The sequence below is a fragment of the Kogia breviceps genome, chromosome 2 (assembly GCF_026419965.1).
Source record: "Kogia breviceps isolate mKogBre1 chromosome 2, mKogBre1 haplotype 1, whole genome shotgun sequence".
Lineage (NCBI taxonomy): Eukaryota > Metazoa > Chordata > Mammalia > Artiodactyla > Physeteridae > Kogia > Kogia breviceps.
In genome coordinates, this window is record NC_081311.1 from 189,391,049 (window position 1) to 189,409,311 (window position 18,263).

At 34.6% G+C, this 18,263-nt stretch overlaps 1 protein-coding gene and 1 pseudogene across 1 annotated transcript in view; both read left to right on the plus strand.

Annotated features, from left to right (window-relative positions):
* The window catches only part of NYAP2 (neuronal tyrosine-phosphorylated phosphoinositide-3-kinase adaptor 2), a 423,148-nt gene that overhangs the window by 399,606 nt on the left and 5,279 nt on the right, over positions 1–18,263 (plus strand). The window lies entirely within an intron of this gene.
* On the plus strand, positions 6,917–7,524 carry LOC131750452 (small ribosomal subunit protein eS4, X isoform-like; annotated as a pseudogene).

An 18,263-nucleotide genomic window follows, 5' to 3' on the forward strand; every position in this document is an offset into this window, starting at 1 on the left:
TCAAGCCTCTCGAGGAAGGGTAGTACCTTCAAGAATGTTAATTTCTTTCTTTTTCAATTATTTAATGGCAGCAACAGTGTTTAATATGATGTGGAATGAGAACTCTATTTTCCCAGCTTCTGCATAGGTGCCCAAAACTGAAAATAATAGGTAACAAACACCTCCAGATTCTAGAGAGATGTGTCAGCCTATATATCCAGGACTTAGTAAATGTTTGTGACCACTGCCCAAATTCAGAGTTATGCATTCACACACACACACACACACACACACACACACACACACACACACATTATAATAAGGGAAAGTTAAGTATGACAGATTGATGATTAACTACCAATGGCCCATTTTCCCATTCTATCATTGTTCAGAGTAACAAAGTGTTCAGCTTAGAGAATCTCCTTCCAAGCTCCCTTGAAAACCTTGATAATCATTTGGCATAGCTCTCATCAGTTAAAGGCTTTGACATAGCCTTTAATGCCCTGATTTTTTAAAAAGGGGTGGGGGTAAGCTAGAATGGGATTGAAGAGTCTTTTATTAATTTGTTTGTTTGTTTATGTACTTATTTATTTTCCTGGTTCATGTACCACTTCCTCTTGAGATCAAGTCCCTATGCCTATAGGTTCTGGAGCCATCCTCTGATTGTGAAGACAGATGCCACATGCTGAGAAAAGGGAAACTGGAAACCAGACAGAACTAGGTCTTGAATGACTTTTGAAGGAACTCTACAAATGTACAAATTTCCTACTTAACCTCTTATTATTTGTAAAAAATAAAACTTCTATCTGGTTAAGTAATTGTAGTTGATTCTCTCTTATATACAGCTAAATTCATTCCCAACTAATGCAGTTGGAAAGTGAAGATTTTTACAAGATTTTAGGGAGTGTTACCTCACTCACAGCCTCACCCTCACCAGAAAATGTGAATTGTAATAAAATAAAGTTTTTATACCCATCACTGTAATTTAAACAAAGAAATAATAAAGGAAAAATACATATTGCTGTTGGAATTGGAATTGTTAGAGATCTTCCCAGAATATTCTTGAAATATCTCTTGAAATATAGATCAGTGGAACAGGATAGCAAGCCCAGAGATAAACCCACACACATATGGTCACCTTATTTTTGATAAAGGAGGCAAGAATATACAATGGAGAAAAGACAGCCTCTTCAATAAGTGGTGCTGGGAAAACTGGACAGCTACATGTAAAAGAATGAGATTAGAACACTCCCTAACACCATACACAAAAATAAACTCAAAACAGATTAAAGACCTAAATGTAAGGCCAGACACTATAGAACTCTTAGAGTAAAAAATAGGCAGAACACTCTATGACATAAATCACAGCAAGATCCTTTTGACCTACCTCCTGGGGAAATGGAAATAGAAACAAAAATAAGCAAATGGGACCTAAAGAAAATTAAAAGCTTTTGCACAGCTAAGGAAACCATAAAAAAGATGAAAAGACAACCCTCAGAATGGTAGAAAATATTTGCCAATGAAGCAGCTGACAAAGGATTAATCTCCAAAATTTACAAGCAGCTCATGCAGCTCAATATCAAAAGAACAAACAACCCAATCCAAAAATGCGCAGAAGACCTAAATCGACATTTCTCCAAAGAAGATATACAGATTGGCAATAAACACATGAAATGATGCTCAATATCACTAAGCATTAGAGAAATGCAAATCAAAACTACAATGAGGTATCACCTCACACCAGTCAGAGTGGCCATCTTGAAAAAATCTACAAACAATAAATGCTGGAGAGAGTGTGGAGAAAAGGGAATGCACCTTGGTGGGAATGTAAATTGATGCAGCCACTATGGAGAACTGTAAGGAAGGTTCTTGAAAAACTAAAAATAGAACTACCATATGACCCAGCAATCCCACTACTGGGCATATACCCTGAGAAAATGATAATTCAAAAAGAGTAATTTACCACAATGTTCTTTGCAGCTCTATTTATAATAGCCAGGACATGGAAGCAGCCTAAGTGTCCATTGACAGATGAATGGATAAAGAAGATGTGGCATGTATATACAATGGAATATTACTCAGCCATAAAAAGAAACAAAATTGAGTTATTTGTAGTGAGGTGGATGCACCTAGAGTCTGTCATACAGAGTGAAGTAAGTCAGAAGGAGAAAAACAAATACTGTATGCTAACACATATATATGGAATCTAAGAAAAAGAAAAAAATGGTTTGAAGAAGCTAGGGGCAGAACAGGAATAAAGACACAGACGTAGAGAATGTACTTGAGGACAAAGGGAGGGGGAAGGGTAAACTGGGACAAAGTGAGAGAGTGGCATTGACATATATACACTACCAAATGTAAAATAGATAGCTAGTGGGAAGCAGCCGCATAGAACAGAGAGGTCAGCTTGGTGCTTTCTGACCACCTAGAGGGGTGGGATAAGGAGGATGGGAGGGAGAAACAAGAAGGAGGAGATATGTGGATATATCTATATGTATAGCTGATTCACTTTGTTATAAAGCAGAAACTAACACACCATTGTAATGCAGTTATACTCCAATAAATATGTTAAAAAAATACATATATTTTGGACAAGTAATTCTACCTGGGACTTTTTTTGACAGACAAAAAGTACTGGAGCATTGGAACACAGGAATATAGAGTAGTGAAGTAACAATGTCAAAAAGAAAGAAAAAAGTGAATGCCCTTCAATAAGAAAACAATTTAATCGATCATGAGACATACATACCCTGGAGTATTTTGCAGCTGTTGGAGATAAAGAATTAGTGCTATCTCTTCAATATGAGTGCAATACCTACTGCATTGTCCTCAGTAGAGAGGGACCAGAGGTGGTGGGAACAACTCACCTGGGTGAAAGTGATTAGGACGTTCATTGTAATGAATACACCCAACTAGAAGACACTCTGCTTTTTAGTATTACTGTATGCTGGTAATTTTGCTAATATCACTGATAATACACTTTTCCCCATTAATCAAGATTCTTCTCACCACTTCTCTGTCTTTAGTATTGCACTGTGTAACAGTTAACTTGGAAAGGTTTCTTTAAAGTACTATTGAGTGGTGAAAGAAAAATACAAAATATGTATATCATATTATTCTATTAAAAATAGTGATCAAAATCCTATATCTATATGCATATTTGTATGAGTGTGTATCACATACATAATGCATACACATACATATGACTAAAATGATTATCTGAGCATGAGAAAAAAGACAGAAGGCTAATTTCTGGATTGTTAACATGGGCTCTGGGAACTGGAGAGGTGGAGGAGAGGGAGGAGGAAGAAAGAAGATTAGCAAAAAAATACTCCATTAAAAATGTATGTATGATTTCATCACATCTTCACATTCGTATACATATAAGGGTGGAAATGTAAAATCAGACAGAAGCAAACAGAATATAACAAATTTTAGTAATTTCAAGCTGAAAATTGGGGTCCAGATTTCAGAACCCCATACTATGTGAAGACTTAAATATGTGAAATCCTATGTGAAAGGATGGGATAGAGATCAGGCTTGGAATATAGTCAAGAAACACTCGTCCACTCCCCAAATCCAAGATGTACTCCATGAGGAGGTTCTTACCATTTGCTTAAATTGCAAGTTGAGAGAACTGACTCATTTAGTACATATAATATGAACGCATAAATATAACTGTCACCCATCATTCCATTGCAAATTTGTATTGAGAATGAAGACTAACTTTTAAAATATTTTCTTTAGAATGAACATAATCAAATGGTTAGCAGAGAGCTCCAATAATTTTGAGTGTATAATTTCCTGTTGGCTTGTTTGTTTAGTTATCCAGAAAATTGGGACGCAAGGCTTAAATTTTTACTGTAAGCTTTATAAACACAAAAGCTAAGCCTCACCTAGTTCTAAGAAAGCAGAGATAGGTGGAGGATCGGGGGTGATGGCTTGTACCTGACACAAAACAAACGTTTTCTTTGCATCTAATCAGAAACTGGTTTTGTTTTTAGTTCCAGTGTCAAATCCAGCAGTCTGCATTAAGGAATCTGTACAGAGGTACAATAGATTAGTCATTAGTCTCCATTAGACGTTCAGGTTGCTTTGTCCATGTCACTGTGACCTTGCAGAGAACACAGTATCCTTAGAGACTTTAAAATCATGTTCTAGGTGAACCTCACTTCATAAAGTACATAAGGCTATAATTCTGCCCTGTGTAAAAAGACTATGAATTTACTAAAAGATGTAAAAAAGTTTTTGTTTTTTTAAAATCTAGATTAAGTACATGTTAGGATTTGGGAACTCTTGCTTGTATCAAAGTCACTAGATTTATAGCATCAATAACTTACTACAAATAAATAGAAACAGTTCAGTATTTTTTAAATAGTCCTTTTAATTTTAGGCAGAAAGACAATATGGAGAAGTAAACAGTGTTGACAAGCAAGATCCTTCATTTCCAGGTCTACCTTAGTCAGGTAGTATTGACTTCTTTCTAACAAAGAATAAATATATTTTTCATAAAGAGCTTCACTTTCAATCTCTGCATTCAAGGGAATTGCTATGGAAAAGGTTATTGTCTTTATCTCATTACAGGTAAATATTGAGTTGTATAAACATTTCCTTCCAAGTTTTGGATGCTTTCTGGTTAATGAACAAAACACAAACCTGTTCTCAAGACATTTGCAGATTCAAGTAGAATGCCATGTGAGAGGCACCCTAATTTTGCTAGTACAAGGAATCTTGTAAGCATAGAAAATTATAAATATCATAATTTTGGTTAGATAGTTTATATACTTTTGTATTAGGAGTTTCCAGGTTAGGATTATGGCCGCACATTGCTCTAATTACATACTTAAAGTTCATGCTTAGGGACCACTTACAAGGTTTTTGAGATCATCAAACTACCAAATCCATACAAGTGAGACAAGATTGAGATTATGTTTTTACTCCAAATCCTACACCTTAAGCAGAATTACATCAAGGTCAAGCTTGCTTTTAAAGAAATTAAACTTATATTTCTCAGACATGGAAATTTGATTAAGAATTTATATCTGTTCACCTTGGAATAGTGCTTGCCACTTTGGAGTCTACTTTCTTGTATGGGTATGAAAATGGGTCATTCAACCCAAGCCAACACTCTGACTAGGCACCTTTCTCTCCAATGCTCTGAACTTAGATGAGGAAGAATAAAGGCAATTAAATATTTCCACAGATAGTAGGCAAATAATCTGGAATTAGCTATGTCTGCTTGACAGAAATTTTTGGCTTTTAGTTTTTCTTAGCAAGCTGCTCATGAAAATATTGAAGTTGCTGATTTGAGATACATTTAGTTAATTTTTATTTCATCTTTTTAAAAATTCAGTACTTATTGTATGAGTTTAAAGGGCAAAAGGCCAACATGACTTATTTTTAATTTTCACACACATTTGCCTTAATAGCTACATTACCAATCTCTACCTGGATATTTTAGTTAGATAAATATAAATATATATATATATATATATATATATAAAGATAGGCCTAAAAGAGCCTTTGGAAACACCAATTTTTAAAGCTGAAATATAATGCTTAGATATATTTGCAAAATGAAATAATACTCTGTTTTCTTTGATACTTCAACATTTTAACTTGTAGCAGATACCTGTAAATTTAAGCACTGACCCTAAATAAAATGAAAAATTTTTAAAAATTTAGTCAGCTAAAAATTTATTCAGACAAATGAATTCTAATAATCTTTTGGGGAATAATTAAATATGACTTGCTTCCTTCCTGTTCAGCTAAACACAGATTAGTTAGTCATAGCAATTAATATTTATGCAGGTCTTTGTACATGTTGAGAACTCTTTTAAGCTTTTTGCATGCATTATTTCATGTAAGTCCCATAACAACCCTACGTTGTGTGCATTTATATTAATTAAAAGAAAGCTGACTGCTATAACAGAGAAGTCCCATAATTTCAGCCTTTTTATTAAAGAATCTATTTTTTCACACTCATAAAATCTAATTAGTCATAATTTGGTGCAGAGAATTATCAGATACCAATACCCATAGATGCTTAAGCCTCTTATATAAAACGGCACAGTATTTGCATATAACCTATGCATGTCCTCTGTACGTACCCTTTAAATCATTTCTATATTACTTATAATACTTAATACAATGTAAATTCTATGTAAATAATTGCTGGTACACAGCAAATTCAAGTTTGCCTTTTGGAACTTTTTTGAAATATTTTTTCTGAATACTTCTGATTCGTAGTTGGTTGAATTTGAGGAACACATAAACACGGAGGGTCGATTGTCCTCTCTTCACTGACAGTTTGAATATTTACCTAAACAACTCAGGAATGAAGGGAAAAAAATGGATGAAATTGATTCTTCTCAGAATTGAAGACCTTAAGTAACGATGTATTAATTTCTGCTACTTAGATCTTGGGTGAGATCCAAGTTCTTTTCCTCCCTGAGACCCAATGGATTTTTAGCTATTCCTTTGATTTAGTGAGTCTTCTCCATATCTTTCCAATACAGTAAGTTCCTTTTTTTTTTTTTGAATAATTTGACTAAACTTTCAGTTGAGTTCAATTTTTTTTTTTTTTTTTTGAGTTCAATTTTTAAAAGTAGATATAAAGTAGTATATAACACCAAGGTATTTTTTTATTACAGCTTTAGTCTCAAAACAGGACTTAAACTGTTAAGATTTTTAAGTCAATTTGATCACACAGCAAATAAAGAGAGCTCAAGCTGTCCTTCTATCGAAAAACAAACAAGTACGGCTCTTTTTGTGCCTAGCACAGCTATGGCTTGCAGTGCCAAGCATCTGAAGCATGTATCAGCTCCAGTAGACTAGAAGCTGTTAACTGACCAGTGTGTTTGCTCCTCATCCATTTAATGGTTCCCACAAACAGCAAATGTCTCCTTATCAGTTTCCTAAGGAACATACTAAGCATACGCTGACAGGAGATGCACTAAAGATCTCATGCAGCAATCCATTAAGATTGATGACAAGGTCTGAACTGATACAACGTACAGTTGCTGGATTTATGGACGCTATCAATATTGACAAGACCGGAGAGAATTTTGGTCTAATCTATGACACCAAGGTTTACTTTGCTGTTCATCATATTGCACCTGAGGAAAGGCCAAGTACAAGTTGTACAACGTGAGAAAGAACTCTATGGGCACAAGAGGAATCGCACATCTGGTGACTCATGAAGTTCACACCATCTGCTACCCTGATCCCCTGATCCCAAGATGAATGACATCATTCAGATTGATTTGGAGACTGGCAAGAATATTGATTTCATCAAGTTTGACACTGTGTAAAGAGTGACTGGAGGTGCTAACTTGGGAAGAATTGGTGTGACATCCTGGTTCTTTTGATGTGGTTCATGTCAAAGATGCCAATGGCAGCAGCTTTGTCACCCAGCTCTCCAACATTTTTGTTACTGGCAAAGGCAACAAATCATGTATTTCTCTTCCCCAAGGAAAAGGTATTCACCTCACCATTGCCAAAGAGAGAGACAAGAGACTGATGGCCAAGCAGATCTTCAGGTAACATGATTGGTAGAGTCTTTGTACTTAATTAATGACAGTACAGCATGACATATTTTTTAAAGTATGTCCAATTAGAGTAACATCTGGCTGTTGTTCAAAGTGACTCTTTTGTCAGTCCCAGAGACCCAGTTGCCAATGACAGAGAGAGAGAGAGAGAGAGAGAGAGAGAGAGAGAGAGAGAAGACATGAATATATTCAACAACTTATTGGCCACCACCTGCTGTCTATCTATCATCTATATAGTGAATTTAATTTTTTTCTGATGGCAAATTGATTCTAAATTTCATTGAGCTTTCAAAGCCTTAAACTTCATAAGATAATCTTGTTAAATACAAATATTCTGAGCTATACAAAGGAACATTCTCAGGAGGTCTTGGAGGCAGAATATAAGCAGATTCTTGTAAGTACAAAATCCCTAGGTCTTGTGTTCTATTTTTAAAAACTATATAGATTTTTGTATTCAGCTCTATGGAATATACATTTTTTGTTGTTGTTTTTGCAATTTCTACATGACTTTGGACAATGTTCATGCTCTGATACACATATATCGTTTACCCTATGGTGTTGAATGGCCTTAGGACACTACCATGTTCCCTTAAGGGCACTAATAATATGTTTGTGAAGCAATCCACAATGTTGCCACTGATAATAACTTTTAAGTTCTCACCTTTAGGGGTAGATCATTACCTTTATCACGTTGTCATCATCAGTTGTATGTGTATTCATGTATCACACTAGAAGCCCTGGGCTAAAAATGTATACTGATTTGAAAGGAAGAAATAAAACTGCCTTTATTCATCAAGAACAAAGTTGTATATGTAGAAAACCTCAAAGAATCTACAGATACTCATTGAGTTAATAAGTGAGTATAGCAAAGTTTCAGGATAAAGGGCACTATACAAAAGTCCATTGTTTTCCTGTATACAAGCATTGAACAAAAGAAATTTAAAATTTTAAAAATACATTTTACAATAATGCCAAAAATGAAATACTTAAGAAAAAATCTGTCAAAACTTGGGTGTGATATATTTTCAGAAAACTACAAAACACTGATGAGAGCAATAATAAAAGATTGTCTATAAATAGAGAAATATTCCATGTTCATGAATTGGAAGGCTCAATTATTAAGATGTCAATTTTTCCCACCCTGATCTATAAAATAATTGCAATTTCAATCAAAATCCCTGCAAGCTATTTTGTAGATATCAACACACTGATTCTGAAAATTATATGGAAGAGCAAATGACTTGGAATAACAAACACAGTATTGAAAAAGAAGAATAAAGTTGGAGAAGTTACACTACTCACTTTAAAGACATATTATAAAAATAATAAAGTGATACTGGTAAAACAGTAGACACTTAAAACCCAACAAAGTTATTCAAATCATTTTTTAAAAAGGTGCAAAGGAAGAAAGAGTAGTATTTTCATCAACTTGTGCTGGAACTATTAGAGGTCCATATGTCAAAAAAAAAAAAAAAAAAAAGCAAAAAGGAAAGAACAAAAAGAACTCAGACACAGCTCTTGCAAATTATAGAAAAATTAACTGAAAATGGATCACAGACATAAATGGAAAAACTATAATTTTTAGAAGAAAACATAAGATAAAATCTAGATGCCCTTGTGTTTGGTGATGAGTTGTTACATACAACACAACATAAGCATCCATGAAATAATAATAATTAATAATTTGTATTTTATTAAATTTATTAAATTAAATTAAAATTTCACATCTGTGAAAAACACTATTATGGGAATGAGAAGATAAGTAGTCACAACCTAGGAAAAAATTTAGCAAAATATATACCTGAACAAGGACTTGTAACCAAAATATATAAAGAACTCTTAAAATCAACAATAAGAAAACACACAATCAAATCTAAAAAATGGGCAAAATGGGCAAAATATCTGAACAGACACTTCACTAAAGAAGATACACAGATTAGAAGCATATGAAAAAAATGCTCAATATCATTTGTCATTAGGGAAATGCAAATTAAAAACAATGAGATACAAGTTTTGGAATGGCTTAAATCCAAAACTTGACAATAAAACTTACCTGCAAGTTTGCAGAGCAACAGGAACTTTCATTCATTTCTGGTCGAATGTAAAATAGCACAGTCACCTTGGCAGAGAGTTTGACAGTTTCACCATATGATACAGCAGTTGTGATTGTACATATTTACCCAACTGATTTAAAAACTTATGCACATACAAAATCCTACACACAAATATTTGTAGCTGTTTTATTCAAAATGGCTTTCAATAAGTGAATGGATAAACAAACTGTGATATATCATACTATGGAATATTATTCACAATAAAAAGAAATGAAGTATCAAGCCACACAAAAATATGGATGAATCTTAAAGCATTCTGCTAAGCTAAAGAAATCAGTCTGAAAAGACTGTGTACTGTATGACTCCATTTATATGACATTCTGGAAAATATAAAACTATAGAAACAACAAAAATATCAGTGGTTGCCAGGGATTTGGGAAGGAGAAATAGTTTAATAAGAAAAGCATGTGGGCCTTTTTAGTGCATTGAAAGTATTCTGTATGATAGCATAATTATGGGCATAACACACAAGTTATTTGTCAAAACACACAGGACTTTACAGCAAAAATATTGAACCTTAATATATGGCATGTTGCTGTGCCAAAAAGTGTGAGGTGCTCAAGAAAAAAAAAAAAAAAAAAAAGAATAGAGATATGTCAAAGGGACACAGGAGCCAATGGAAAGAGCTACCAATGATCAAAGCTGGAGCAATTTTAGTAACAGAATAAATAGTGTTGGATTATAGCCAAAGTAAAAATAAATAACCATGAATCTAGATTGATTATTTAACTTTAAGAGGAAAATAAATTAATCAGAAAGAATAAATAAATCTCCCAGGCAGAAGAATTCTAAATAATTTGTGCAGGTACTCTGCCCTCAAGGAGGCTTCCTCAATTACTCCCCACTCCTTAAGTATGGACTTTACATAATGACTCTCTTCCAAAGAGTACAGTATTGAAAGGGGATAAAAATAATAATTTTACAATGGAGAAAACTGACAAACTACCTCAGACAGGAGATAAAGTTTAACTCAACAGTGATAAATCAAGTTAATAGTATGTATCCTTGATATTACAAGATGAAAACGGCACTTAATCTTATTCCTCAAAACACTGCAGCCCAAACAATGGCAGACAAATCCCAACCAAGGAACATTCTATAAAATGTCTGATCAGTATTCCTCAAAAATTGTCAAGGTCATCAAAAACAAGGAAAGTCCTAGAAATTGTCACAATGAAGGAAAGCATAAGGAGACATGATCATAATCATGGTCATGATGACTAAATGTAATGTGATATCCTGGATGGGATTCTGTAACAGAAAAAGGCCATAAGGTAAACACTAGCAAAATCTGAATAAAGTATGAACTTTAGTGAATAATAATGGATCAATATTGGTTCATTAATTTCCTATTATTAATATTAGAACCAATTTCTAATATTAATAATAGGAAAAACTAGGTGTGGGGTATGTGGGAACTCTGTACAATCTTTGCAAGTTTTACATAAATCTAAAACTACTCTAAAAATTTTACTTGAAAAAACTTACATACTTTTCCAAAAACCTTAAATATGTAAGGCTAAAAAGAAGTGTTGCTGGGTCTTGTGGGCAGGTGGAGTATTATTAGCATCACACATGTTTACACAATAATTAACAGTCTCATCTTTTATCTTTCCACTGTATAACCCTATTTTTCCATCAACATGTGACTTTGGACTCCCTGTTCTTTCAATCAACCCACTTGCTTATGTAAACTTTGCTATCACCTTCAACTTGTAGTTATTATTAATGGAAAAGTAAGCAAATGCCTGAGCCAAAGATTTCTAGGAGGAATGGAGAGAAAAATAGAAGAAGGAAAAAAAAAGAAATCTGTAAATGTGAAGATACCAAAGTGTAATGAATTTCCTAGATAATCTATTTCCTAGTAGTAATATTTCCCAAGTGGTAAAATTTGGAAATAAAAATCTATAACAAATTTTACTGCTAAATGTTATAAATATTATTTTTTAAATGATTTTAAAATATTATTATCAACTTTGTTAGACTGTACACTAAAACTGTTTTCAACTCTGTCTCAGTATCCATGCTGTGAGATCCCAAATTTGTGAAATGATTCTTAATCAGAACAATCCTGATTTGATATTTTTAAAGAAGACTATTTTATGTTGGCAGTAATCTAAGATGGATTCACTACAACAAAGTGCATTGTGTACCATGATTAGGTCTAATTTCTAAACTTTAATATTTACAGATCAGAAGTGATATGATAAAAGTCTCTAAAGATAGTAACTATACTTTAGTCAGTCTGGTTGTTTTAGCTTTCTTAATACAATGAAGGCCAAGCTCAAGGAAACATCACTCTCAGTGTGAAACCAATAAAAATAAATAGCAAATGGTTAAGATCCACGATCTGCAGGAAGTATTCCTTTTATGAAGTGTGTGTATATTTGTTGCTAAGGAGATGGGGGACAACCTAGTCCAATCTTCACAAGGAGAGTACATCATTCAGAATAACATGAAACAAAGAAATGTACAACCTAATCAACTCAACTGTCACAGCACAGGTTAGAGTTAGGAGGTATGGATTGTTTTGGACCATATAGCATCAATGATATTTGATGATATTTGGCAAAAAAAAAATGATTTTTTTCTGTTTCAACCTAAAGTATTCCAGCTTTAGGAGTCGTGGGGGACAAAAGAACAAGAACATTATGACTAATTTTCTTAGGGAAGCAGATACTCTGCTTTTTGTTGACGATAGCTATTTTCCAAGCAACATCCCTGTGTGGGAGAAGACTGTACATTAGGTCACCATACAACCTATAGGAGCTGTTCTTCCAGAAAATTTCATTTCCTTTGTAACTTGGTGCTTTGAGGTAATATTTAGATCTATAATTTGGCTTCCTCACTGAACTTGCCCATCAACAATGGCTTGAGAAGCTACCACCTCTGTTTTTTAAACCAGAAGTGACTGCTATGTTAAAATGCTAACTTGAAATCCTGGACTATTAAAAGTCACTTGATAATTTTGTTATATGGGTCAATGCCTCTGAAGCTAATCAATTATATACACATATTGAGCAGCTATGTTTTCAAAGAACTGTATTGGCTATAAAGAGTGAAAAGATGTAGACTTGTAAAGCCCAAAGGCCTCATAATCCAGATAGGGAGATGAATATATACAAAATTAAGTTTAATACAAGTTCAAGGGTTATGGGAACCTAGAAGAGAAGGTGATTTATTTTGAATGTTAGAATTGGAGACAATTTCCCAGAAAAAAATGAGAGTTGGGCTGGATTTTAGACAGAGATTTAACACAAAGAATATTGATAATGGAATTGGTGAACTAGAGACTGCATCTCAGTGACAAGAAAGTGCATGATGTGTTTGGGGGAAGGGTGTATTTTTGGTGTGAGGACATCATAAGACACATGATCAGAGGATATAAAAGTGCATTTTTCGATAAAGTGTATTAAATACCTTGCTTACCATTTCTGTAGATCTACTGATTTACCACCTTTCCTGCCTCCGAAAAAAAAAATGGGTAATGTTCTCCCAAGAATATTATTTCTCATTATTGACAATGATTTTCCCAGTGGGAAATAGAAATACTCTGATGGGGGAGGTAAATTATAACTCGTGATTGGAAAGTTCTTGGTGTGTCCTGCCAAGTCCACCAGCAGCACTCCTATAAAACATACCAAAGTTAGGTGTACTAATTGTGCTGAAGCAATAGAGAACACATCCCAGAGGAAAACTGGGAGTAACTATGTAGGAGGATTAAGGAGGGATTTTTTTTTTATGGACTTAATGTTTATGTTTGGTGAGTTTAAGGAGGAATTAGCATATCAGGGTCAATAGTGAATTAGACATGGTGGAGTAGCAGAGGCTACTTTGTGACTGGGTATCTTCATAAATGTATCCCTGAAGTGGAAAGATCAAAGACTTAGGGACCTTCTCCAGGGAGGTAACCTGGAATTTGGGACTTGAAGTATAAATAGGGGAGATGATAGAAGATGAGAAAATATCATGAAATAGAAAATGAATAGTTCATGCTACCGAGATACAAATATGAATATACTAAAGAGCTAATCATAAGTAACCAAGGATGCTAGAATAGAGTGGATAGGTGTAGCTGGGGGTTTTAGAACCTTAGAAAAGTGGGTTAGGCTATAAGTCCATGCTGAGGAAATGTACATTGTAGGAAACTGAGAACCATAAACAAGGCCAGTGCAATGAGCAAAAGTGGCTTATCATACACATTAATTTGCTATCAATAAGTATTTGTTAATGAATAATTATCAATAATTAAATCTAAACTGCCCATGGAAAAAATCTACAATAGTTAACTAATTTGTAGTGTACCTTATGCAGAACCACACCTCTACTCTCCTATAGAGAATATTAGCATATTAACATTTTAATTTAAAAGTATGTTAATTTATAAAATATTAATATAGAGATTTATAAAAATTTAATTTAAAATATAAATTAACATATTAAATGCTGTTCTATTTATAAAGACTTCCACTGAAACAGATTGCATCATATCATCTAAAATATAGTTCCAGTGTTAACCTTTGTTGCCAGGATTTTTTTGTTTTTTTCTCACCGAAAGGTAGTTCCTTTCTTTTCAGGCTCTCTGTTTTCTGCATCATGGTAACCATGGAGCTGTGATCATTGTTCTTTGAAGCCAGAATCCCCACCATAGTCTCAGGAACACTGGAGGAAGATAGTTTCACTTTCTTTTAACAATCCTGGAAAGTACACTCTCTGTATGCATATCAGAGCATTCCCTGCCATCACAGTTCTGCGTTCCTTCCATTTTGATTTTCTGAAAAGCTTCTTGTCAGAATCTCAGCAAATACACACGTGATAAATAAACTCCCTACCTCTTGCTGTGCTACATGTAGAGCTGAAGGATAATTCCCTTATGGTGTTTTAAAATCCCAACTAAAAGGCTAACAAGTCACAAAGGTTTGGTAGTACTTACTGTCCCAAAATGGTGACAGTTAAGGGCAAATCAAGTCAAATCCAGATGCAGTGCTCAGCTGGAAGAATTGCCGGTGGCACCTGGCATCCACTTAGGAAGGTCATAATGTTCAGAATATTCCAATGAACAGAGCTCAAGCAGACTTCCATTATTTCACTCTGTGGTGAAGCCATTCTGGAGCCGAGTGTAGTCAGTTTCAGTGACTTGTTCTGTGGCATTTTAAACATCTCTGTTTCTTCCCCTTTTCTTCCCATAGCCCTCCTTCTACACCTCTCTTGGGCATCTCTACTACCCTACTGATTCCTGAAGCTACACTTTGTCTTTCAGAGTTAATTAGTTAGGATACACTCCACCACCATTTTCTTAATCTCCCTCATTCCCATCCTCAGAACATCCTTTATTTCAGACCACTGGTATTGTAAAAAGAACCTTCTTTTCTAGTTTTTTTTTTAAGTTTCCTGATTAATAACTTTTATTGTTTACTTTATTACTTGTTATGGATTCATCTGGAAGACTTTTCTGCCAAATTTCATTTTAATCTGACAATATCTTTGCTTTATATCTCACCTTATATACATTTTATGAATGCATGTGTATTTATACCTATATATAGTATTATTGTGTATTAATATAAATATATAGTTGTATGTATGAAGTTAGCTCTCGCTATTCACTGATTCCTCCTTCAAACATTTCAACATCATGGATTTCAAAGTCAGATATAAATTTGAAACTGCTGTGCAAAGTATATATCGGTATGTCATTGTGTACTGTTTGACTACTAGGAGATTCATCCCTAACATTGTGATAATCTAATAATAATTAAAATTCATGAAAAATGCCTAGTATAGTGTCTTGCCTGTTGAAATCCTCAGTAAACATTTGTCCCCTTTCTACCATCTTAAACACACACCCCCTATACACAGAAAAAGAGAAAGAGAAGAAATGACTCAGAGATTATATAAGTTTTTAGAACAAAGCTGAAAAGGCAAAAAAAATCATATTTGCAAGAATAAGATATAGAGCAAATTTAGGCAAGCAGTGATGGCACTACTAAAAAGAAAACATCAAGATTAATTTGTATTTCTGTTGTCCTCCATCAAACAGTTCATCAAGAATTAACTGCACAGGGCTTCCCTGGTGGCGCAGTGGTTGAGGGTCCGCCTGCTGATGCAGGGGACATGGGTTCGTGCCCCAGTCTGGGAGGATCCCACGTGCCGTGGAGCGGCTGGGCCCGTGAGCCATGGCCGCTAGGCCTGCGCGTCAGGAGCCTGTGCTCCGCAACGGGAGAGGCCACAGCAGTGAGAGGCCCACGTACCACCAAAAAAAAAAAAAAAAAGAATTAACTGCACAGTCTCAACACACATGACCTCAATTACCCGCTTCAAGTCCAGTGAATTTTCCTTTGACCCCTGCTGTAGCCACACTCCGGGTCTTCTTTGTAGTTCCTCAAACTTTCCAAGTATATTATTATCTCAGGAATTTGCATTGTTTACTTCTCTAATTGAATGCCCCTCCCCATGTAGTAGACTAACATAATCCCTTACCTGCTTCAGATCTTTGCTCCAATGTTACCTTCTCAGATAGGGTTTTCTTGAAAGCACTAAAATTACAAGGCACTTCACAACTGTTACCACTCTTGGAAACCCTCAACATGGGAAACCTTTTTCCAAAATTCTTATTGTATTCTGAAAAACTACTTATCTGTATATCTATTTTCTCTTCCCAACCCCAACTAGAATGTCAGTTCCATGGGTTTAGTGCATCCATGAAATATTGAAGAAATAAATGAATAAACAGTAGTTACATATAAAAGAATACTAAATGGTTGAACAGTAAAAGCCTGAGAAGTTATAGGCTTGGAAGATGTTTATAAATTTAACTCAGGAAATCACTGTGTCTGTTTTTTCCCACAATGGGAGTTAGATTCTGATTATTTCCTCTGCCAAAATGGATAGACTCACTTTCAAGCCTGAAATGATTGTCCTTCACTTTCTCTCTTATGGTGACCAACTAACTCATCCCAGTTTGACAGGGAGTTTCATGATTTTAGCATGGAAAGTCCCTCATCTAATCTAGTATCTCACTAACTCCATCAGTTCCAGGTAGACTGGGATGGTTAGTTGCCAGACATCCAACCCAGAACCAAAGTCTATCAATATTGCCTGGTAAACATCTCTTAAATCTGTACACCTTTGTCCATCTCATTGCTTCTATCTTACTTCTGTCTGCTGCCACATCCAACTTTCATCCTTAAATAGCCTCTTAACTGTTCTAATCAAAGCTACCCTGAATGTCCTCTATTTTATTTCCACTGCCCCATCTAAAACTGTATCCCATCATATTACTTCCCCTGCTTATAACTCTTTAATGATCTACTACTGCTCTTAGAATGATAATAGAATTTAATATGCCTAGTATGAGCCAGTCTCTAACTTCTCCACCAGCCTCATCCTGTACCAGTCTTTACACTTCACCTAAACAGGGCTTTTCTAAAACCTGAATCTTTTCATGTTCCCTTCCACCACAAGGCCTTAGTACATGCAATGCCCTGTGTGTGGAATGTTCTTTTCTCTCTGCTTAGCCTATCACTCCTTCTCATTTTTCAGACCTACTTCAAATATCCCTAGCTTAGGGAAATATGGCAGACTTACCTGACTTGGTCAGGTTATCCAAATATATTTAAAACCATGTTTTTTTTTTTTTTTTTCTTTTCTAGTAGCTATTGTCACAGTCACAATTTATCTACTTGTGTGTAATTATTTGTCTAATGTTGGTCAGCCTCAGTAGTTTATAAGCTCTACTTCTGAACCTGTACACCTTTATTCATCTCCTCCCTTGGCATATAATCAGTTCTTAAAAATTACTCTTGAATGAATAAATAAATTAAGAGAGCAAGAACACCAAAGCAATTTGAACAAAATGCAAAGCCCCATAATTATGTCAATAGACAAAATATCTCTAGATATAAGTCAGTAGCCTCAGGCATTTAGAGAAGGTATATTGGCAAAAGTAACATATCTCAACAATACAATTGATACAGACTAAATCATAGTGAATAGTTAATGGGTAAAGAATGATAATTATTCACAATTAAAAAAATTATCTGCTGCTTGGAACATAAGCTAGACAATGAAGAGAGAGAGAGAAACAGAGACAGAGAGGGACAGAGAGATTGAGAGATTTCACTTTTCTGGATAATAGATTACAGACTATTTTCTTACCCACATCTTATTAACAAATTCACCAGTTCATAAATGAGAGTAAGTTAAAATGACACACAGCTTTGTTTAATCCCTCCTCTTGAGTGTGGGTGAGATGTATGACTTGATTCTAACCAATAGATCATAGCAAATGTAAAGAGATTTTGCTGATTTAATTAAGACTGACAATTAAAATCAAGTGACTAGTCAGTTGACTCTTGGTTAAGCAACAAGGAGATTATTTTGGGTGGGTCTGACCTAATCAGCAAGTCCAATAAAAGAAGATTTGGAGGTTGGATATGGAAGAAGTCAGAGATTCTCCTGCTAATCCATATGAACTATCTATGGAGAATGACAGGCAACAGCAGGTGTCCTTTAGCTGCTGAGAACCTCAATCCTACAACCACAAAGAATTAACTAATCAGCATATGAATTCACTGAACTCTATGAAATTGCCATTGTTTTGTGTGAAACAAATGGTTAA